This window comes from Camelina sativa, chromosome 6, assembly GCF_030686135.1.
Source record: "Camelina sativa cultivar CO46 ecotype springtype chromosome 6, ASM3068613v1".
Lineage (NCBI taxonomy): Eukaryota > Viridiplantae > Streptophyta > Magnoliopsida > Brassicales > Brassicaceae > Camelina > Camelina sativa.
The window spans coordinates 16471279-16495861 of record NC_141885.1 but is presented as its reverse complement, the minus strand read 5'-3'; the positions used below and the strand labels follow the sequence as shown (position 1 = coordinate 16495861).

Sequence of the window (24583 nt, the reverse complement as noted above, 5' to 3'; positions counted from 1 at the left end):
GGAAAAAAAGGAAAGATGATTTGAATAGTTGGGTTTTGATGGGACAATTTTTGTAGGAGTCAAGACAATATTAATGGTGGACAAATTTCTTTAGATTTATCTACAATATTAATCTTAAACAAATAACATGTAAAATATAATAGATTTGAGAGAGAAACGAAAAATTTCTTGGATTTATGGTCGGATTTTGTTGAGAACAGCATCGACGTTCGTTGACGACGAACAACAATATATACGAAATTTGGGCAAGTTTGAAAGGAATAACAATATATTCAATATCGTCTTCGGAGAGTTCATCAATGTTGTCTATTGATTGTTGTTCTTGCAGTAGTTCATTAGTGTTTGTCCATCAGAAGTTCATTAGGGGTTTCCATTGATTAGCTAGCAGATCTGAGTGCTAAACTCAGTACCTCACGGCAACGATCGTAATAATCCTTACTAATAGTTTCTCCAAACATTATGGAAACTTTCAATTGCTTATGCAAAACTAAGTTGTTTCATGAAATGCGAGTTATTTATAAAACAAAAGTTATTTTCACAACCCCATTAAAATGTGTTAATGCATGTGATCATGTACATTAGCCCTTCCTAAAAAATCTATCAACAATGTTTAGAAAAATGTTTTTTGTAGGCTTACTCTCCGATAAATACCTAGACCCAAGAATACGTTGCAGATTGCGCTAACGGACCTAACAAAATTAGGTGTTTATGAAAATGACGTAAGATGACTGACCATTTACTTGACTTCGTAGCGTGTTAGAAGATTATCATAATTAAAATAAAACGTCGTTAATTAAGACTATTCAAACAGAAAACATGTTACGCGCTCCAGAATCTCTATATAACACCACCTTCTCATACTCGTTTCTTGGCAACAAAGTCATATAAACCTAAACGCTTATATACCAAAACATTTCATATACTTTTTCTCTCTAGTAGAATGGCTTCGATCAGTTTCTTTACTCTGGCCATTATTTTTAGCTCAAGAACTTCGGGAGCCACATCTCGTGGGGGTGGGCTCTTTGAAGCTTCTGCCATTGAGAAACATGAGCAATGGATGTCTCGATTCCATCGCGTTTACTCACACGATGCTGAGAAAGCGAGTAGGTTTGAAATCTTTAAGAAGAACTTAAAGTTCGTCGAGAGCTTCAACATGAATACGAACAAGGCCTACAAGTTGGATGTCAACAAGTTCTCTGACCTCACAGACGAGGAATTTGAGGCGAGGTACATGGGGTTGGTGGTGCCCGAAGGTACTTCATCACTGGATGTCTGGATTCTTACAAAACGGTGTCATTTAGACATGAAAATGTCAGTGAAACCGGTGAGAGCATGGATTGGAGACTGGAAGGGGCTGTTACACCGGTTAAGAACCAAGGAAAATGTGGTATGTTGTTTAAACAACTAGTGTGACTTCCTCCTGTACAATAGCAAGATTACGGATCAAAACCGCATCATACTTACTTTTTAAGTATATCACACGAAAATTCATATTATTCTTTAAAAAAAAAAAAAATTAGATACTATTATTCTTGAAACACATGCATAAATAAATGAACCAATTTATTTACATATTTTCATGAGTGTTTATCAAAAATATGATATTATAAATGTATATGAATTTTATAACTATTACACTAAAAATATAAACTTTATATTTTTTAATTGAAATGGAACAGGATGTTGTTGGGCTTTCTCGGCAGTGGCAGCATTGGAAGGCATTACGAAGATTGCGAAAGGAGAGCTCGTATCCTTGTCAGAGCAACAACTGGTTGATTGCAACACTGAGAATAACGGATGTAACGGAGGGATCATGTCGAGTGCTTTCAGCTATATTATAAACAACCAAGGAATCACCACAGAGGATAGTTATCCTTACCAGGCATCGCAACAAACCTGTGACTCAACTCATACTGTTGCTGCAACCATCAGCGCTGAAACATGTTATTTTGTATGGTTGTTGGTGATGAATGATGGTAGAGATGATGGATGAACAGGTGGATGCAAGGTGTTTCAATTACCCTTATGTAGTTGTAGCATAAAGGATGTCAATCCATAATGAGTGTGATGCAATCAATCAGGATGTGAATACTTATCTAAGTCAAGCCAAATGTGATGAATGTTTTTATCTAGCAATCTAATGATAATGATGAAATGCAGAATGTAAAGATACTAAAATAGAAACTCTGGATGGAGCTCGAACAGACACTCGATCGGATGCTCGATCGAGTGGTCGGTCGAGTGGGAATGCGGATGCAATACAGAGACATGATAACAATGAAAACAGAGCAAAGCAAAAGTGAATCAAACAACAAGCAATTAACAGGATTAATACAGAAAATCAATAGACAAAGAAAGGTCCTAAGGATGCATTCATGGGCTGGGCTTAAGCTATGATTTTCTAGATTGACCAACAAACCTCAATCAATGAGCTATCTCTAGACAATGATCTTCGAAGACATGTTAATCCATTTTTATGACAATAACAATAAAGCTTAGATACTCTTAGACCCAACTCTCACTGGGTATTACATATAAAAGCAGGCATTAAAACCCAGATCATTATTGTCAAAAATCAAACAAAACATCTAATCTCTTACCATGCTTAATGATAATCTCTAGCATTAGCCTTATCCAGCTTCTTAAACATTGTTGTGATGTTAAGAAGACTTAGATCTATCCTCACCCTCTCAGTATAAGGATAGCATAGAGCTTATCTAAGCCAGAAGAGATATGTAACAATAAATCTTGATCAATCTAAACATCCATAACCTTTACCCAGCCTAATCCATCCTTAAGATCCTAAGCCACTACTCACAATCACAGAACATGATGAACAAAATCATAAACCCAGAAATCATTGAAACTTGCATGATTAGAAAAATGAGATAGAGATCTACAATATTGAAGAAGAAATCAAACTCAAATACTCAATACCTAGAAAGTTATGGAACCAACAAGTATCAAAGATTCTTGGTTTTGGTACAAAAGTGGCTAATGATCTTCTCTAAGAAAAAGCATAAAGTAGATAATCCTCAAAAGGGTAAAATACTAGGTTTTGGTGGCTACTAGATATTATTTCTGACTCTCTCTCTCTCTTTCTTGTGGGCGGCCATGAGGTACAAGAGACTTATAAACAAAAGTGGGGAAGCCCTAAATCTGCTAGCAGACAAAATAGGGAGGCGGCTCGGTCAACTCGACCATGTGCTCGGTCGAGTGCCTGGTCGAGTGCCCCCTTCTTCTGCTTCTCTAGTTCGGTCGAGTCTCTCTCCGCACACGGTCGAGTAGGCTCTCGGACTTTGATTCTTCAGCTCTAGCTCCCTTGTTCTCTTCACTTGATAGCTCTAATCCTCTTCAGCATTCCTTCCATGCTCTTTAGGATCCAAAATCACCTGTTTATGCAAGAAACTATGCAAATGCAATGCAAATCTACTCTAATGCATAAACAGTCCTAAAGCTACTCAACAATGGCCAAAATGGATAGTAAATCATGCAAAAGATGTAAACATACTATGTAAAACAAGGTGAAATATATGAACATCAAGCGCTTACGAGACGGTTCGTCAAAATGATGAGGAAGCATTGCTAAAAGCGGTGTCTCAACAACCTGTTTCCGTTGCGATAGATGGGTCAGGAGCTGCGTTTATGCAATATTCTGGCGGGATATTCGACGGAGAGGACTGCGAGATGAATATGACTCATGCAGTTACCATTGTTGGTTACGGGGTGAGTGAAGAAGGGACTAAGTATTGGTTGTTGAGGAACTCATGGGGAGAAGATTGGGGAGAAAATGGTTACATGAGAATCAAGAGAGACGTTGATGCGCCTGAAGGAGCGTGTGGTCTGGCCAAACTTGCTTTTTATCCACTTGCTTGAGAATATATGTAGATGGGTTTGTTCATAGTGCGGAAAAATACCCATATCAATAATTGGCCTTTTGCAGCCGCAGTTTTGGAATTTTTCGTTTTATTTTTTAAATGTATTTTGCAAGTTATGTTACTGGTGGAAGTATTACATTGGTGTAACAAATACATATAACGTTTTCTTTTTATGGTAATTTGACATTGTGAGGTCAATAACATTTTCTTAATCGATTTTGGAAAGGACGACACACTAATTAATGTTAGCAAAACTCTCCCCATGAGTTCACAAAACTCTCAATATATTTACGTATAACTCGAACCAGCCCAAGAAACGAATCGCAAAGCTCAAACAAGAACAACGAACACACGAGACTTTGTTTACCTACTTCAACCAGATTGATGTGATATAGTCTACATCTGGAGCGGAATCAGTTCTACAATCCACTATACCAAAGTGATGAACACAAATCAGAGTAGAGCTAAACAACAATGGAGTCTATCTCAGTTTCTCGAGTATAAGAATGAAAGCGTTACAAAAGAAGTAGAAGATTCTATGATATTTAGACCAACACCAGAGTAAAACAGCAAGCCCTCTCTCGCAAAAAGAAGGTCTCCTCTTGCTTCTTCAATTCCGGTTCAACCAATCTCAACCAAACCTTGTTCTCAATTCTTTTTAAACCACATGACTAAACCAGCCATTGAAATCGAATCAGAATCCATACCTTCAACAAATAGTCAGATTTCAAAACATTATTAGTACACTAGTTAGTTTACTATTCAAAATAAGCAAAATACGGTAGTTTCACTATTTGTCACAAGGTTTTCAATGGCTATACCTTTTAGAACACTTTACATTCTATATGGAGGAAGAAGAATGATATGCGTCATAGAGAACAACCTTCTATGATGGAAAAGCTTGTCAAGCTAATCGATAAAAGTGTTCGCAACTGGCTCAGCACGATCAGGAATAGAGAGGATGATACTATTCAAATTTGGTTTGCTGCAAGATTCTATTAAACATGTTTTTCCTAAATGGTCATAGAAAAGTTTAGGTTTTGCTTTTGCGATGTAAAAATGTTTATTTTTTATTTAAATATAATTTAACATTAAATTCAAAAAAAATTATAAATATATAGACATCATTTCCTTATAAACGGGTGCACATCTTAACAAATTTCTAACCAAATCATTTTCTTCTATCTAGTCATCTAAACAAAATGTCTTATGTTTTCTAAAATATTAACAAATATAACAAGGTACAGATATATAGAATAATATTAAAAAATCTGGATATATCCATCCAATTGACAAAGTAATAATAATAATCAGTTATACCAAATCGACATACATAAACATATTTTCACGACATACCAAATCGACACAATATATATGCTATATTTAATTATTTTTTGAAAAATACAATAAGAATATCAACCGGTGATAGAACAAATGTCCTACTATTCAAGTTTGGATTCTATTGAAATATCCCTCAAATCTAAAACTAAAATTTTCATCAGTGTAAATTTGTTTTCTATATAATTATATTGTTTTCTTTCTTGACACAGCTGACTCTATAATCTATATCTTGGCTCTATGAGTTTTGAAGTGAAAAGCGAGTCATAGACAATGATTTAACTGACGTCACACTACGGCTCCAGGTTTCCTTGGTGAACAAAGTCATAGTGCCATGGGTCACTAGTCTTGGTGTCCTAGGTTGTGGTCTGAGTTAATTTACACATGGTGGGATTGCGTGAAACTCCCAACCAAAGAACAAGCTCATCAGCTCACATCGAATCCGGTGCTAATTAAAATTAAAAAAAAAATGATCTCATTCAGTCAGGTCAATTCTCTTAATGAAATCTTCGTAATGTTCTGTTCACACATGCAAAAATATATTTTCGTTTCTATAACAGCCACACAACTGTTCTAAACTCAATCCACCTATGTTTTAAACATAGTATATAGTATTTTTCTTGTTTGTCACCTCCGTCATGTCCCTTTAACTAATACCACCAAAACCAATGGTTTTTTTGTTTTCTCAATCAACAAGGCAAAGAGAAATATTTTGATTAGCAAGAATGCTAAGAATTTCTCCAAAAATATGGAAACTTATCATTGCTTTCAACACAACTTAGTTAAGTTTTGGGTATGAACATATATGACAACACAAGATACCTTTATTTGAAGAAAATAAAAACGTTATCTTTAAATTAATCACAAAGATGAAATATATGATCATGTAATTTAATTCTCAAATTCCGCAAGCCACTACTACATATTTTCTGCAGCAATGATTAGTTTCCATATTAATAGTCTAGGGTCAACCTACGAGAGGAAACAACAAAACGTAAGTAATGTCCACAGAAGACTAGATGAATTTTGTTTAATAGTGGAAACCGACCGACCACTAATCTCAAATTTTAACCTTCGGTTCTTTGGTCCGTAATTTGAATCGTGTGCATTATCAAGCTGATTTCTTTGAAAACCGACCACTAATCTCTTTGGCTATAAACAAAACGATTAATTATATAGATTTCAATATATACGTGCCTGCCTCTGGCTATGTAATCTTGGATATTCAATGGTACAAGATTTGGATATACAATACATCCATGGTAAAAGATTTAGACATTCAACAAAAATATTCAGGCCATGAATGGTTGTTGGTTTTTAAATGATTTTAGATTTTAGTTTTCAGTTTTTGAATTTTAGGTTTTGGTTTTTTAAGCCTTGAATGGTAAATAGATTATACAATAGTTTTTAGATTTTGTTTTTCAATAACTCATTTTTCTCCATTCAAGATTTTTACTAGGTCTAGGCATAAAAACCGTACCCGAATATCCAACCCGGAACCCGACCCAAAAAACCGGGTTTGGGTTGGGTACGGGTTTGCCTATAAAACCCTATTGAGTTCTATTTTCTAATACTCGTGGGTTCAGGTTAGGATCGGATAATACCCGGTACCCGTTTGGGTACCCATTAAACCCAAACATATAAATATATTTATAATATTTATCATTAATATAATGCAATTACCCCAAAATTATGATTATAATTTTGAATATTTCATTTAGTTTTATACCTAAATATCAAAAATAATCAAAATATCTAAAATATTTTGTTATGTAAGTCAAAATTTAACTAAATTTATTTAAATTTAATTATATTTTTTCGGGTACCCGGTAGTTCGAGTACTAATCGGGTTCTAAAATTTGTAACCCAAACCGACCCGAACCCGATAGTACCCAAACCGAACCGAACCCATATATCTAAAAATACCCAATGGGTTCTATTTTTCTAAATCCGTTTACCCGAACTCGAATGGGTAATACCCAAACCCGAACGGGTTATCCGAATGCCCAGCCCTAATTTTTACACTAAATAGATTTCCCAAAAATTAGAAAATTTAGTTTTTAACTTTTCTTTACAAATATTAAGAAAAGCTAAACTCCACATAATTAAAGATTTTAAGAAAAACTATGATTCTTTTATTTTATTTTGTTTTTTTTATGTAAATTTTTTAAAAAAACCAAAAATTAAAATCTGTTACAAAACTACAACCCCAAAATCAAAAACAAAAACTAAAAATCAAAAACTATGTGATAGCCCCCTTGGCCCAACGGTTGACCAATGGTTGATTAATGCTTTTACACGAGGAAATTTGGAGCTTGAGTCCCAAATAACGTGATTTGCTAATTATGCAGATTAGCGAAAGTATCCTTACAAAAGATCTCCAGTGATGAACATTTATAGCCATTCGCCAGGATTCTAAATACAATTGAAGACAAAGGTAGAAAAGAGAATATGGAGAAGAAAGGTGTCTTTGTAGTGAATCTAATGGGGTTTGAAGGAATTGCCCATGGTAGAATCTCGTTTATAACAGTTCTCATAACTTGCAATAAATAATAAATCAAAACGATTAAAAAAAACTAAAAACTATAACCTAAAATCCATTTAAAACCATCTTCCATTCATGTCCTTAGCTTTTGATTTTTGGAGATTTTTAGTTTTTGCAAAATTTTGAATGGTAAGTTGATTAGTTTTTGGTTTTTGTATAAAAATATATTAGGAAAAAATAAAAGGAAAAATAAATAAAAAATCATGTTGAAAACCTCACAAAATGTGGTTCCTGGATTTTATGAAGTAATTACCAAAATCTTCCAAAATCTAATTTTTCTAATTTTAAGGAAACCAAGTTTTTTTTTAATCGTTTATGGCCAAAAAATTGGAGTTTACCGAATCAAAAGCTAAAAATTGATGCATAATCAGTTGATATTCAAGACATCAATGGTACAAGATTTAGATATTCAATAACACCTGTGGTAGCAGAAAATGTTATCTTGGATCTAGAACCAAAGAGTCTGAAAACCAGTTTCAAGAAGAGTTTGGACGCTTACTCAGAAAAACTAATAAACTGATGCCTTGAATGGCAAGATATTTTGAACCACTTTTTGGCTTTTAATTTAGCAAAAATTAAATAATTAGCCATTCATAATTATAATAAGACTTAATTTCTTTAGAAATTAGGAAAATCAGATTTTAAGAGACATTGGTTATTTGTTCATAGAATCCAAAAACCAAATTTTGTGGGTTTCTCAAAAGTTTTACATGACTTTTTTTTATAACAAATAATCTTATAACAATCTTTAAAACTTAAAATATAATAACTTAAAAATATTTTTAAAAATATTTAATTACATAAAAAAACCCAATAACTAAATAGAATTGATTTCTAGTTTTTGATTTTGCAAAAACTAAAAAGTACACCAAAAATAAAAAATTAACAAAAAAAAACCAAAAACCAAAAATTAGAAATCAGTTGAAAATCATATTACAAAGTATGACTATTTCATGAGTGTATTTCTGATAAATATGTTTAACCTCTTTACGAAACCAGCGTTTTGTGTTTATAGATTCTCCATCCCAAGGAAACTTTGCTTTTTCTCATGCCATGGCTCATGGCTGTCACCGACTATCTTTCATGTGGATTTGTTTTATGTTTTTTTGGAATGAGAAAAAAGTCATGTATTTTTTTATCTTATATAAGAAAACCAAAGATAAGGATGTGAGAATCTATATATTCTAAATTGAGTACATATTGGATAAGTAGAAATCTGAAAGATATCTAAAATCTCCACCTACTTTTTTTTTTGGGTTAATTACCTGATATGACCATTCTAGAAACAATGAATATTTGAATTTGAATGGATTTTTTTTTCTTAACTATGTTTATAGTTTTATTTCCAACATTGTGACTCGTTTTCACTTTAAAGGTTATAAGTTGTTTTCACTTATCTAACCATCTTACCCCAAAAAAATTTACTACCATGTTCGGGAGCGTAAGTCTTTCTCTATGTTATGGTAGTAAACTATGAATTTTACTTTTGAGCCACTTCATGTGTTTTTTTTAAATATTTTACATGTAAATTTAACGCCATCTTTAATTTATGGAATTTAATGAAAACTGCAATATTCAAAACTAAACTCACCACGAATGCCACTTTTTAGTGAACATTTATGAAACTGCCACTTATTAATTTTAAGGCATTGATAAAATGATGATATTGTCATTTAATAAAATGAAAACAGAAAAAGGAAAGAAGCAAGATGATTTGAATCGCTCGGTTTCGATGGGACAATTTTTGTTGCAGCCAAGAAAATATTAATGGTGAATAAATTTCTTTTTTATTAGGTTGTGTAATAGAGAATTTTAGATTTCTCTACAAAATTAATCTTAAACAAAAAAAACATCTAAAATATAACAGACCCGAGAAAAAAATCTAAAGATTTTTTATATTTTATGGTTGGATTTTGTTGAGAACATGAACAACAATATATGCAAAATTTGGGCAAGTTTGACAAGAATAATAATATATTCAGTGTTTTTCTCGAGAAGTTCATCAGTGTTGTCTATCGATTGTTGTCGTCGAGGGAGTTCACTAGTGTTGTCCATTGATTGACTAGCAGATATGCGCGATAGAAAATAAAGTTAGTGAATATTGAAACAAATTTAAGGTCTTACATATATGTGGTTCATCAATTAATATCTAACTGGACTTTCGATGTTTTCTTTGTCAATAAATAAGTTCACCCGTAGTTTACGATTGATGGAAATCTACGGACAATATTTAGTAAGAAGGTAATGAACAATTTTGTACTACTCCACTAGATCTTGTCTATCGAGACAAACCTGGTTAGTTTGGTCTTCAACACTTGTTTTAGTGTCTAGGCGAACACTTGTGGTATCTTGATGGTTAGTGTAGGCTAGTTAGCGATCTGTAAGATGGACAACAAGTTAGGAAACAAATTATGAAAAATGGACAAGTTAATAAAAAATTAATAAACGAAAATGCACTTATTGCACTATACATGCAGGATAGAAAACAAGTTTAGAAAAAAAAGACATACAAGTTACTACATACACTGAATCTTGTCCACAAGATATTTTCTACCCAAATTTGGTCCATTTGTGAATCCATAGTGTAAATGTGGCTAGATCGTGGGAAAATGGCTTTTTTCATACCTGAATAATTACAATATGTTAGATTCATACTCAGACTATTGACTGTGTTCAAACATACATGTACTTTTACAATATTTGAATTTCATACATGAACTTCTGATTTTGTACGTAAACATACAAAAATGTGTTTAATGCTTAACTCTGTTAATATCTCCGTTAAGCGATGATGAGATGGAATCCACATATGCAAACAGGGTGAAACGACATCGTTTTAGTCGTGTAAAAAAAGCAAGCTAGGTTTCGAACCTAAATGCTTAATTCTATTATCATCTCCTTAACCGTTGTGACACAACAAATTATTTTGATATAGTGTACAACAATTGAATATATAATCCTCCTTCTCTTTTTCTCTCTTCTTTGGTTCTTCTTCTCTTTCCTCGTACATTGAAGAAGGTTGCTGTGAATGGAAACAAACCCACAAAAAATTCAGCTGGAACGTGGTGATGATGTCTCAACGCCACCAAAAAAAAAAATGCTGCACACATATAGAATACACAAACAGTACTTAACAAAATTCACACAACTCATGAACCAATACAAAAAGCGGATTCTCGAGGGTTCATCAATGAAGAACAAATATTAACTAAGGGATCCTAATTAATAATTGAACTTGAACAGAAAAACATAAGGATCTTGTTTGATCAAATGATAATAAAAATTCTATTTTTTAAATCAAATCAAGGATATATGGCCATAGGAGTCAGATCTCCACAATGCATATTGTAGAAACCCAGAATTCAACCTAAAACAACCTAGAATCCGAGAAGTCTCAATCGAGATAGAAGACAAAGAAGCTAAGGTTTATAAAAACGAGAACGAGATTCAATGCAGAGAGAAGAAGACAAAGATCGTGAACGAGGTTCAATTCAGGAAGTCTTTCATAGGTGCATTACTTGCTTCATCGTCTTAACGATTATTTGTGGGCCTTGATTTTTAGAAAGCTTTTGGAAAGAAGATTCAAGACTCGTTCAGAGAGATTCAGAACTCTTTTATAATTGATTTTCCTAATAAAAACCTTTGGTGAGCAAAATTATTTTTTACAAAGAGATTTGATTCAGTAATTTTGTGAACAAACTAAACTTGTTTTCAAAGCTGGTTTTTAACTTGGATATTGGAAAGATATTGGATTTTCGGGTTTTAAACTTAGATAATATTAGCAGTAAGAATTGATTTATTTTACAATTTTCTTTAGAGTTCAAAAACGGTGCTTAATTGTTGAATCATGCTTGCTTAATTGATTGATATGATTTTTTCCATGATTTTCTGAGAATTTACTTAGGTGTAGCGTTTATTCTCATTGCAATGATTTGCTTAGCTGATATAAATCAATTGATTTAAAACTCTTTTATTTTATGTTTCACCTTGCAATTTAATTACAATATTTTTGTTTAGCATAATTAAATGATTATTAGTTTTATTGTGTGAGTATAGAGTCCTTGTGGATTTGATCCTAAATACTACATTGATCTCTTAATTTAAGGGAGTAATTCTAAGGTAAATTTGAGCATATCAAGTGGACTTCGGCAGCCGCATTATATGTTTTGCAAATTTTCGTTTATAAATGTACGTTTAAGCTTTGAACCATAATCAAAAAAATAATGTATGTTGGTGTAACAAATATAAAGTTTTCGATTGAAGAAAAACTCTGGAAGTAACAAATTGAACATAAGCCTTATGCAGTTATGCACCACCACAAGGAACCCAATCAACAACGACCCGAGCTGTATCAGGATGCTCAAAATATACCATAGTATTTTCAGCAAATTAAATAGGGAACATTAAGTACGTAACTAAGTCTTCATTTCTCACTGAAATTATTGAACACTACAAAAAAGGTTTGTGGTAATAACCACTGTTTTGTTGTAGACTTGTTAAATGTTTTGTTTGTCGTAATTAATTAAAACATCCTTATAATGATATCATTATTTAAAGGTACTTATATGCATGCAAGTAAAGCAACCATATACAGTGCTACAATTACATACTAGTGAAACGTTTCGTTTTTACTGACGGTTATAGTTATATATAGGGTAAATTGCATCTACACCTACTTTCTCAAACTTTAATAACACTAACACCCACTTTCTACTACTACTATACTCTTCCTTTTCAAAATTACATATTACTCCCTCACCAAACCAAACACATCTCAACTTTTTCTCTCTCTTCTCTTTCTCTCTATTCTTACAACATATATATATATATGTATATATTTTTCATTTTTTTTTCCTCTACTTTATTCTTTGGTTTCTATCTCTCCTTTTATTATTTTCTTTGTTATAACACTATAGTTAGTTATTATCAAAAAATTATCTGTTCATTTTTATACAATATCTTGTAATAATATTTTTTCTACATTTTAAGATGTATATTGCTATATATTTTTTTATATTAGTATATTATACACTGTCCATTTTTAGTTGGACATTTGTTAATAAGTGTCAATAAGTGGATGACCAGTTACAGTCAATAAGTGGATGACCAGTTACAGTAAGTTATGTTTAATGTAACTGGTCATCCACTTATTATTGAACAAATGTTCAACTTTTAAGTTGAATTGTCACATTTTTAGTTGAAATTTTTAATGAAATAAGTTTTGTCCATTACAAAATGTAGAAATACTTTAACAAAACCACTTAATGAATTTTAGTCTTGTTTGCATCAAAACACAATTTACTATAATTGATCATCCACTTATTAGTGAACAAATGTTCAACTAAAAATTTCACATGATGTGTCTAGGTCTACTTTTATGGTTTGGGTACCACGACACATCGAATCCATATAACCATGATCATGTGGATACTATTATAATTTGTGGATACAAGTTACACATGTGTATATATACTATATAGTACCTTCAAATCCATATGGAGTTAGTGCATTAATGTTCACTTTTAATATACATGGTTAGGATTTCACATTTTGTGTCTAGTATTTAGTATGTTAGGCTTAAAGATTTAGGTGTGAAACCCCCTAGTATTCACTATCCACATGACCATAGATATATGGATTTGATATTGTCATTATATCCTAAACCCTAAATCTAAGCTCTAAACCCCCTAAACCCTTAACCCAAAACATTGACACATAATCCACATAAGTACTAAAACATAAATCTTATATTATAAAACCTTAAACACTAAAACCTAAACCATGAATTTTTCCAAAAATCCAAAACACTAAATCCTACCACATGAACCTTAAATCATCACATGGTGATGTGTCACTAGCATCCATGAATTGTATGATAAATCATAAACCATACACTTTGAACTCTAAACATTCTAAAGTTTTAATCTAAAACATAGACACATTATCTATCAAAATAACATATCCATAAAAATACTATCCACTCATCAACGAACAAATGTTCAGCTAAAAATGAATAAGATATAATTTATTCACCTGAAATATAGCAAAATAGATCTTAAAATGTAGGAAAAATGCAATCATTATCTATTGTGCAAAAATGTATATAAATTTTTTTTGATAATAGCTACACAAATTAATATCAATGAAAATAAAAGAAAGAAGAAAGAGAGAGAGGTGTGAAGGGGGTGGGGGGAAGGAACAATGGACTAAAACAAAATGAAAGACAAGAGCAAATATGTGTTGGTTTTATGCAAAAGGGAATTTTGCACTTACACTCACTTTCCCCTAAACTATTAACACACACACCCACTTTCTACTACCACTATACTTTTCTTATGTCAAATTACAATTTACACCCTCCAACTAAACTAACATTCACTTTTTTTCTTTTTCTTTTTCTTTCTCATTTCTCTCTCTATTATTTCTTTCTCTTTTAATATTTTGTTTCTTTAACATTTGTTTTTTTATTTTCATTACTATGTTTAAGTTTAGTAAGTTTAGTTGTTCACAAAATAAAAGTTAAGAAACTTGTAAATAAACATTTATTGCAGTTTTCAATATTTATCTTTCCACAAAAAAAAATTATGAGACTAATCTAAATCAAATACAATTGAATTGGTCTTCATAGTCAAATCAACAATTTATAAGTCCAAACTAAATTAATTAAATAATTGAGAAATTAATGAATTTATTTAATTAAATTTTCAATATGAAATAGACTATTTGCCCACATACTTTAAGCTTAAATTAGATGCATAATGGATTAACAAAATATTGAATTCATAAGTAGTTATTTATTTGGATAAGTTTTAAAAAACTTTAATTTGTTACCATTACCCACAAATTCTATTGGTATCCACATGACCATGAACATATGGATTTGATGTTGTCGTTGTATCCTAAACCCTAAATCTCTATAACTTGCAAATTCAGTTGGTATCCATATGACTACAAATATATGGATTTGATGTGTTGCTAGTACCACATTTATGGTCATGTGTTATGGGTTTGATAAGAAACTTTGATGTGTTACTAATACACACATTTATGGTCATGTGTTACTAGTACCCACAAATTCTATTGGTATCCACATGACCATGAACATATGGATTTGATGTTGTCGTTGTATCCTAAACCCTAAATCTCTAGCACCCGCAAATTCTATTGGTATCCACATAACCATGAACATATCGATTTGATGTTGTCGTTGTATCCTAAACCTTAAATCTCTAGAACCCACAAATTCTATTGGTATCCACATGACAATGAACATATGGATTTGATGTTGGGGTTGTATCCTAATCCCTAAATCTTTAGAACCCACAAATTCTACTGGTATCCACATGACCATGAACATATGGATTTGATGTTGTTGTTGTATCCTAATGTAGAGTAGTTCATCTAAAATATAGTAATATGGATCTTCAAATGTCGAAAATATAAAATCATAATTTATTGTATAAAAATAAATAGATAATTTTTTGATAATAACTAATTAAAGTGGCAACAAAAGAAAAGTAAGAGTAAAAGAGAATAGAAGAGGGAGAGAGAAAGAGAAATAATCAATTAAAAAAAACTATCCTCCGCTATTTTTTGTTTTTACTCCAAATCAAATACAAATTTAAAATTGTCCAAAAAAATAAGTCACATATGCAAAACACATCCAAAAGTACACCTTCCATCCAAAGTGGGTGTAAGTGTAAGAACTTTGATCCAAAGTGGGTGTAAGTGCAATTGACCCTATGCAAAACCAACAAACACACCCCCAAAAGTACACCATACTCAAAAAGTGGGTGTAGATGGAAGGTAGTTTGAGAAAAGTAGGTGTGTGTGCAATTTTCCCTTATATATATATATATCCGTATTGATGTACAATATCACTGAACTGGCTAAATATTTTGGTTTGACAATTCATATATCCCGGGGGGATTTGATTCTTTTGAAAATCTCAACCATTGAATTTATTCTTGGATTCTATTGATAAGATTTGTGAGGTCAATGATATATTCTTAATTGATTTTGGAAAGGACGACACATCTATTGATATCGGCAAAATAGTCAGTTTTCAAAATATTTTTAGTACACTAGTTAGTTTACTATTCAAAATTAGCAAAATACCATAGTTTCACTATTTGTCATTATTTAGATTCTATTGGCATATCCGTGGAATCTAATAACTAATTTTTTTATAAGTGTAAATTTGTTATCTATAATATAATATTGTTATCTTTATTGTTCTAACGCCCATATCCAGCACCGGTAATGGGCAAGTGCAACAAATGCATTTATACAAGGACAAATAAATTTAAGATCCAGTTTTTAAAATTTTACGTTATTTAAATATTTAATTTCAAAACTAATAGAAATCTATATCTAAAAGGCCTCAAGTTATATTTTTAAGTTTTATTATAGAACCCAAAACTAATACACAAATAAATAGGTCCAAATTAAAATAATATAAGATTGTTGTGAACTATATTATAAACTAGGAGGTAACAAAAATCAAAGGAGAAATGATCTAGAGAAATAAATGTTGATTTAGAGAGAAGCTAGAGAAAGAACTAGAGAGAAACTAGAGATATAAAATGACTTCTTATATTTCTTCTTCTACTGTACATAATTCTTATTTATAGAGGAAAGAGACAAAAAGAGGTTTAGAACAAGTGGCGAACAAGTGTTCCAAATGTTATGGCATAATGAGGGACACATGATGTGATGGATACATACATATTTTACAACAAAGATGAGTTTTTTCCATTTAACTTGATTGTTTGTTAAAAAATGGAATTTTTTTTTGTTGTTGCACCGGGTTATGCCATTGATCAAACCAGGCGTGTATGTCCTTGCCTTCTCATTGACACAGCTGACTCTATATCTTGCCTCTATGAGTTTTGAAGTGGAAAGCGAGTCAATGAGTTCATTTACACATGGTGGGATACTGGGATTGCGTGCAACTCCTAACCAAATAACATGCTCATCAGCTCACATCCATTCCGGTTCTAATAAAAAATAAAATAAAAATAATCTCATTCTGTCAGGTCAATTCTCTTGAATCTTCGTTATGTGCTCTTCACACATGCAACAATATCTTTTCGAACACATATTTTCGTTTCTATAGCAGCCACACAACTGTTCTAAACTCAATCCACCTATATTTTAAACATAGTATTGTTTATTGTTTGTCACCTCCATCATGTTGATGTAGTGTATACACCTCTTTCGTTCTGGACTTCGTTTGGTTTTTCTTTTATTCATGGGCTTTTATTTTTAGTTGTCGGTTTAATTCTTATTGGAGAGTGGAGGTTTTTTCCACCTCATCTCTACTTAGAGTTTTCCTTATTTTAATTCTAAGCATGATACCCTAGATATCGTAGGAATTATATATAGGTTTGTTAAGTCTCTTGGAAAATAGGAGCTTTTGATATTTTAATAACATAGAAGAATTATTCTTCCTTTAAAGTCTTCGTAGCTTGTTTCTTGTTCCACAAGTCATCAAGTTCTTAGCACGAGCATCTCGTCTCTTCATTGAATTGATTCTTCTTTTCAATTGATTAGCTTGACTACTCGTTTCCTTAATATTCTGCTGCACTAGTTGGTATCAGATTCGAATCGATCTACACCATGCCTCCTAAGAAGAGTCTTCAACAACAACATGACGAACAACTCGACGTGATGCGTGACATGTTTACAGAATTTCAACAAAGCATGCGTGAGGAGTTCCGCACTTCTGTTGAAGCAACGGTTCGCAACGTGCTTGCACAGCAACGTCCTCCTGCCTTACACCACCGTGACGAAGCAGTCTTCAGGGACGATGATGATGGTGATGTCAATCCGTTTAATGGCCATGAGCAGCAGAATCCGCATCGTGCAGTTATCACCGCCCCACCTTTTGATAACCGCCGATGGGAAGCTGGGTTCAAACTTGATCTTCCAGAGTTCTCTGGTAGCCTCAAACCTGAAGAATTGTTGGATTGGCTCAGTACTACGGAAGAGCTCCTTAATTTTGAGAACGTGCCTAGTGAGATACGTGTTCCCCTCGTTGCTACTCGTTTCAGAGGTCGTGCCTCTGCTTGGTGGCAGCAGACCAAATCACAACGTGAACGTGACGGAAAAGAGCGTATTGCGTCTTGGGAGCAGCTAAAATCCAAGATGCACAAAGCGTTTCTTCCGTTTAACTACTCAAGGACGATCTACACACGTCTTCAAAATTTGAGGCAGGGGTCTCGTTCTGTTGACGACTATGCAACGGACTTTCTCTCTTTATTGACGAGAAACAATTTGCTTGAAACAGAGGATCAACTAGTCTCACGCTTCATTGGAGGTTTACGACAACAGCTTCAAAATACGTTGCTCCAGTTAGCCCGTCGTATGTCTCTGAAGCACATCAGCGTGCAGTACTTATTGAGCAGTCCATGCGTGGAGTTACTTCGCCTTGGTCCTCGTCGGGTTCTCGTTCTCGGAATTAGTCTGACTTACCAAGAAACGTTGATTCTGTTTCTGATCCGGGGAGTCAGCCACGTTTGATGGACGGAGGAGTTTCTCAACCTTCAAACACACGACCCTCACCCTCTAAGTGTTTTAATTGTGGCGAACCTGGACACCGTCAATCTAACTGTCCTAAAGCTGGTCGACGTGGGTTGTATGGAGATGAGGAGCCTATTTATGATGATTACAAGGATGATAGTGAAGCTCTTATTTGTAACATGTGGCTGGCAATACAGGGGTGTCATTGGTGATTCGTCGTAATTTTCTTGCACCTCAGGTACTTGATGAATCTTGGCTTCGAACTAACATATTTCGTTCTTCTTGTACCATTCGCGGCAAGGTTTGTCGTTTTATTATCGATTCAGGGAGTTGTACGAACGTCATCTCTGAGGAAGCTGTATCCAAATTGGTGTTGTTTGCTGAGCCTCACCCTGCACCTTACAAATTGATATGGCTTAATTCGAAAACAGAGTTACGTATTTCTCGGCGTTGTCGTGTACCGTTCTCGGTGGGCACTAGTTACAAAGATTTGGTTTGTTGTGATGTTATTCCGATGGATGCATGTCATCGCTTATTGGGGCGTCCCTGGCAGTATGATCGACGCACTTCTCATGATGGTTTGCCAATACTTATACCTTTCTTTATGAGAACAAGCGTATCACGCTTCTGCCTACTCAAGACGCGTCGGCTCAAATTGTGTCTAGTTCGGAACTCGCCCCTCCACAACCTGTGACTTCCGCAACAAGTCCGATACTCTTCTTACCAAAGTCACAAATGCTACGTGAATTACAATCTGCTGATGTGGTGTTTGCTTTATTGCCGATGGCGTTAACAATCTTACCTCCAAGTACCATTCCTCAAGCGTTTAAGACGCTTCTTGCTGAATTTTGTGATGTTTTCCCAGCTGATTTGCCCACAGAGTTACCTCCACTTCGCGATATACAGCATTGTATTGACTTGGTCCCTAATGCGTCGCTTTCGAACCGTCCCCATTACCGAATGAGTCCTATGGAACATGATGAGTTACGTAAACAGGTTGAAGATCTGTTAGCTAAGGGACATGTACGTGAAAGTCTTAGCCCTTGCGCTGTTCCGGCGTTGTCGATTCCTAAGAAAGATGGAACGTGGCGTATGTGTGTGGACAGCCGTGCGATCAACAAGATAACTATCCGCTATCGCTTTCCGATCCTGCGTTTAGATGATTTGTTGGATCAAATTGGCAATGCTTCTATTTTCACCAAGCTGGATCTCAAGAGTGGCTATCATCTAATTCGCATACGGCCAGGAGATGAGTGGAAGACCGCCTTTAAATCACGTGAAGGCCTGTTTGAGTGGCTTGTTATGCCGTTTGGGTTATCTTCGTCCTTTTATAGGCAAGTTTGTGGTTGTTTATTTTGATGATATTTTGATCTTCAGCTCTTCTCTTGACGATCATATCTCGCACTTGCGTGATGTCTTGTTGGTCCTCCAACGTGAAAAGTTTTATACTGCATCGAAGAATTGTACATTTGGCGTGGATCAGGTTCTTTTCCTTGGCTATGTTGTCTCCACAAATGGATTATCGGTCGATCCAGCAAAAGTAGATGCAATCCGTTCTTGGCCAACTCCGCGTTCAGTCTCCGATGTTCGTAGTTTTCATGGTTTGGCATCATTTTACCAGAGATTTGTTGCTCATTTTAGCAGTATCATGTCCCCCATCACCGACAGTCTTAAGCAAGCACAATTCCAGTGGTCTGCCGATGCTGAGCGTGCTTTTACTCTTATTAAGTCTAAGCTTACTTCAGCTCCGGTTTTAGCCTTGCCAAATTTTACGGTTCCTTTTGAAGTTCATTCTGATGCCTCGAAGACTAGTATAGGCACTGTTTTGAGTCAGCATGGCAAGCCCATTGCTTTCTTTAGCGAGAAAATTGCGGGTGCTCGTGGTCGGTATAGCACTTATGATGTTGAGTTATATGCGGTGGTTCAAGCGGTTAAACATTGGCGGCATTATCTCTTTCACAAGGAGTTTGTTCTCTTTACGGACCATGATGCTTTAAAACATATGGGTTCTCAAGAAAAAGTTTCGGCTCGACACGCATCTTGGTTTGCCTATCTACAACAGTTTACGTTTGTTATCAAACATAAGGCGGGTACTTTAAACCAAGTTGTTGATGCTCTTAGTCGTCGTCACGCTCTCTTAGCCATACTACATGTGTCTGTTCCAGGTTTCTCTATTTTGCCCGAGCTTTATTCGACAGATGCATTCTTTGGTAAAATGTGGCGTGACATTCATGCTGGGTTGAGTTCGGAGTATTTTCTGTTTGATGGCTTTTTGTTTCGAGGGAATAAGTTATGTATTCCTGAATGTAGTATCCGGTTGCAAGTGATTAAAGAACTTCATGGTGAAGGTCATGTGGGCAGAGATCGAACGGTTCAGCTTGTCATGGCTTCTTATTTTTGGCCAAGAATTCGGCGTGACGTTGAACGTTATGTCTTGCCTTGTGGTGTGTGTCAAGCTGCGAAGGGACATGCTTCAAACGTAGGTCTCTATATGCCTTTACCAATACCAACTCAGCCGTGGACAGATATAAGCATGGATTTTGTTCTTGGTCTTCCTCGAACACAACGCGGCAATGACTCCATCTTTGTGGTCGTTGATCGTTTTTCCAAAATGGTTCACTTTGTCGCTTGTAAAAAGACTACCGACGCTTTAAAGGTTGCTACCTTGTTCTTTCGTGAAGTGTACAAGCTGCATGGATTGCCTTGCTCTATTGTGTCTGATCCTGACTCATGATTTCTTAGTCATTTTTGGCGATCTTTGTGGCGAATATTGCGTACTAGTTTAGACATGAGTTCCGCGTATCATCCTCAAAGTGACGGGCAGACGGAAGTCACAAACCGTGCTCTCGGGGATCTTCTATGGTGTTTGGTCGGTGATAACATTCGCTCATGGGACAACGTTTTGTGTCAGGCAGAGTTTGCCCATAATCATGCTGTGAATCGTTCTACTGGCTTCAGCCCGTTTCGCATTGTCTATGGTTTGATTCCTCGTAGTCCCCTCGATTTGAACATTGCACCCGATCGTACCCGTGGCCATGGCAGAGCGTGTGATTTGGTTGAAGACTTTGTTGAGCTTCATCGTCAAGTTCGGTCCAACTTAGAGGCTGCGAGTGCAAAGTATAAGACAAGTGCGGATCTGCATTGTCGGGATCTTCAGTTTAAGGTGGGTGATAAAGTGTGGGCTGTCCTTACTAAAGATCATTTTCCACCAGGTACTTATAATAAGCTCAAAGCGAGGAAGATAGGTCCGCTTGATGTGCTAGAGAAGATAAACAACAATGCTTAACGTCTTCGGCTTCCTCCTCATATGAAGACAGCCGATGTATTTAACGTCAAACACTTGGTTCCTTATTTGGGTGATGATGATGTGGACGATGTGGAAAATTCGAGGACGAATTTTTCTCTTACCCTGGAGGACCTGATGTAGCGTATAAACCTCTTTCGTTCTGGTTTTTCTTTTATTCATGGGCTTTTATTTTTAGTTGTCGGTTTAATTCTTATTCGAGAGTGGAGGTTTGTTCCACCTCATCTCTACTTAGGGTTTTCCTTATTTTAATTTTAAGCATGATACCCTAGATATCGTAGGAATTATATATAGGTTTGTTAAGTCTCTTGGAAAAGAGGAGCTTTTGATATTTTAATAACATAGAAGAATTATTTTTCCTTTAAAATCTTCGTAGCTTGTTTCTTGTTCCACAAGTCATCAAATTCTTAGCACGAGCATCTCGTCTCTTCATTGAATTGATTCTTCTTTTCAATTGATTAGCTTGACTACTCATTTCCTTAATATTCCGCTGCACTACATGTCCCTTTAACTAATACCACCAAAAAACAATGGTTTTTTGTTTTTCTCAATCAACACGGCAAAGAGAAATATTTTGATTAGCAAGGAATGCTAAAAAATTCTCCAAAAATATGGAAACTCATTATTGCTTTCAAATATGCACAACTAAGTTAAGTTTTGGGTATGAAGACAACACAATATACTATTATTTGAAGGAAAAAAAACATTATTTTTATTCACAAAGAGGAAATATTTGATCATGTAATTCAATTCTCAAATTCCGCAAGACACTAGCTACAACAATGTTTATAATAAAAGTTTCAGCTAAATCAGACTACATATTTTATGCAGCGTCGTTACCATGAGATTTTGAAAGAAGGTATATGTAAATTTTCTATATGAAAAATCCAAGCTTTACCCTCGCGCGTTATCATGAATATTGATTATTGTAGGATTCTTCTCAGAAAAGAAAACTTACGTAATATGACTGGCCGTTTACTTGACTTAGTAGCGTGTAGAAATTGGCAACAAGATCGCTCGTTAGAATATTCAAAGAGAAAAATACGCCACCATGCACTTTGCAGTCTCTATATAACAGTACCTTCTCATGCTCGTTTCTTTGCAACCAAGTCATATAAAATATAAACCAAAGCTTTATATCAAAACATTTCAGAAACGTTTTCTCTAGCTAGCTCTCTAGTAGAATGGCTTCGATCTTTTTCTTTATTCTAGCCATTCTTTTGAGTTCGAGAACTTCGGGAGCCACATCTCGTGGTGGGGGGGGGGGGGGGGGGGGCTCTTTGAAGCTTCTGCCGTTGAGAAATATGAGCAATGGATGTCTCGGTTCCATCGCGTTTACTCACACGAGGCTGAGAAAGCGAGTAGGTTTGAGATTTTTAAGAAGAACTTAAAGTTCGTTGAGAGCTTCAACATGAAAACGAACAAGACCTACAAGTTGGATGTCAACAAGTTCTCCGACCTCACCGACGAGGAATTCCAGGCGAGGTACATGGGGCTGGTGGTGCCGGAAGGTACTTTATCACTGGACTCCCACAAAACCGTGTCATTTAGACATGAAAATGTCAGTGAAACCGGTGAGAGCATGGACTGGAGACAGGAAGGGGCCGTTACACCGGTTAAGGACCAAGGACAATGTGGTATGTGGTTTAAACAACTCATGTGACATTTTGTAAAATAGCAAGATTACGGATCAAAACTGCATCATACTTTTTAAGTATATACATACGAAAATCATATTATTCTTTTTACAAAAAAAATTAAAAAAATTCATATCATTCTGAAAAGTTAAAACACATGCATAAATCAATGAACCAATTTATCCACATATTTCATGAGTGTGTGACCAAATAAACGATTTAAAATGTATATGAAATTTACTACTACTGTATTACACTAAAAATATAGAACCTTTTTATTTTTTACTGAAATGGAACAGGATGTTGTTGGGCTTTCTCGGCAGTGGCAGCAGTGGAAGGCATTATGAAGGTTTCGAAAGGAAACCTCGTATCGCTGTCTGAGCAACAACTGTTGGATTGCAGCACAGAGAACTATGGATGTAACGGAGGGATAATGTGGAAGGCTTTCAAATACATAATAAACAACCAAGGAATCACCACAGAGGATAGCTATCCTTACCACAACAAACCTGTGACTCAACTCATTCTGCTGCTGCAACCATCAGCGATTACGAGACGGTTACCCAAAATGATGAGGAAGCATTGCTTAAAGCGGTGTCTCAACAACCTGTTTCCGTTGCGATAGATGGGTCAGGAGCTGCGTTTAAGAAATATGACGGCGGGATATTTGACGGAGAGGACTGCGGGACGAACCTGACTCATGCAGTTGCCATTGTTGGTTACGGGATGAGTGAAGAAGGGATTAAGTATTGGTTGTTAAAGAACTCATGGGGAGAAGATTGGGGAGAAAATGGTTACATGAGAATCAAGAGAGACGTTGATGCGCCTGAAGGAGCGTGTGGTCTGGCCAAACTTGCTTTTTTATCCACTTGCTTGATATCCTTTTATATATCATGTAGATGGGTTTGTTCAGAGTACTGACAAATACCCTATATATATCAATAATTGGCCTTTTGCAGTCGCATGATATATTTTGGACTTTGGAGTTTTTCGTTTATAAATGTATTTTGAAAGTTATATATGTTGGTGGAAGCATGTATATCACTGGTGTAACGAATATAAAGTTTTCGCCAGAACAAGAAAACATTATTTCAAAAATAGTAATTTATTGTTTCACTCTGAGCACCCGCAAGGGCATCGCCGATCCACGTCTAGTTCCTAAATCGAATGGTTTGTAGCCATGCAACCTGAAGTTACTTACGTACAGGAAGTTACAACGTTTTCACGAAATTTGATTAAGTAGTTTGAGTATTTGATATTTCAGTATTGGCTTGGAGAACTTTGATAATTGGTTCAACCAGATTCAGATTCAATAAACATAGCATGCACCCTTATAAATTTTTAGAAGCAGACCATA

At 34.8% G+C, this 24583-nt stretch overlaps 3 long non-coding RNA genes and 2 pseudogenes across 5 annotated transcripts; 2 read left to right on the top strand and 3 right to left on the bottom strand.

The window, feature by feature from the left end:
- The first annotated feature begins 865 nt into the window (after positions 1 to 865).
- On the top strand, positions 866 to 3876 carry LOC104791158 (senescence-specific cysteine protease SAG12-like; annotated as a pseudogene). The gene is made up of 3 exons (XR_015559108.1): positions 866 to 1387; positions 1680 to 1956; positions 3546 to 3876. The product of XR_015559108.1 is annotated as a senescence-specific cysteine protease SAG12-like (transcript).
- LOC147942673 (uncharacterized) lies at positions 1527 to 3855 on the bottom strand. The gene is made up of 2 exons (XR_015559109.1): positions 1880 to 3855; positions 1527 to 1784 (listed from the first exon to the last, which is right to left on the bottom strand). It is a non-coding gene; the product is annotated as an uncharacterized LOC147942673 (long non-coding RNA).
- Positions 3877 to 4217: 341 nt separating the features above from the next.
- LOC147942672 (uncharacterized) lies at positions 4218 to 8881 on the bottom strand. The gene is made up of 2 exons (XR_015559267.1): positions 4700 to 8881; positions 4218 to 4585 (listed from the first exon to the last, which is right to left on the bottom strand). It is a non-coding gene; the product is annotated as an uncharacterized LOC147942672 (long non-coding RNA).
- Positions 8882 to 22704: 13823 nt separating this feature from the next.
- On the top strand, positions 22705 to 24324 carry LOC104791157 (senescence-specific cysteine protease SAG39-like; annotated as a pseudogene). The gene is made up of 2 exons (XR_015559106.1): positions 22705 to 23226; positions 23526 to 24324. The product of XR_015559106.1 is annotated as a senescence-specific cysteine protease SAG39-like (transcript).
- LOC147942671 (uncharacterized) lies at positions 23347 to 24081 on the bottom strand. The gene is made up of 2 exons (XR_015559107.1): positions 23920 to 24081; positions 23347 to 23833 (listed from the first exon to the last, which is right to left on the bottom strand). It is a non-coding gene; the product is annotated as an uncharacterized LOC147942671 (long non-coding RNA).
- Positions 24325 to 24583: the final 259 nt, after the last annotated feature.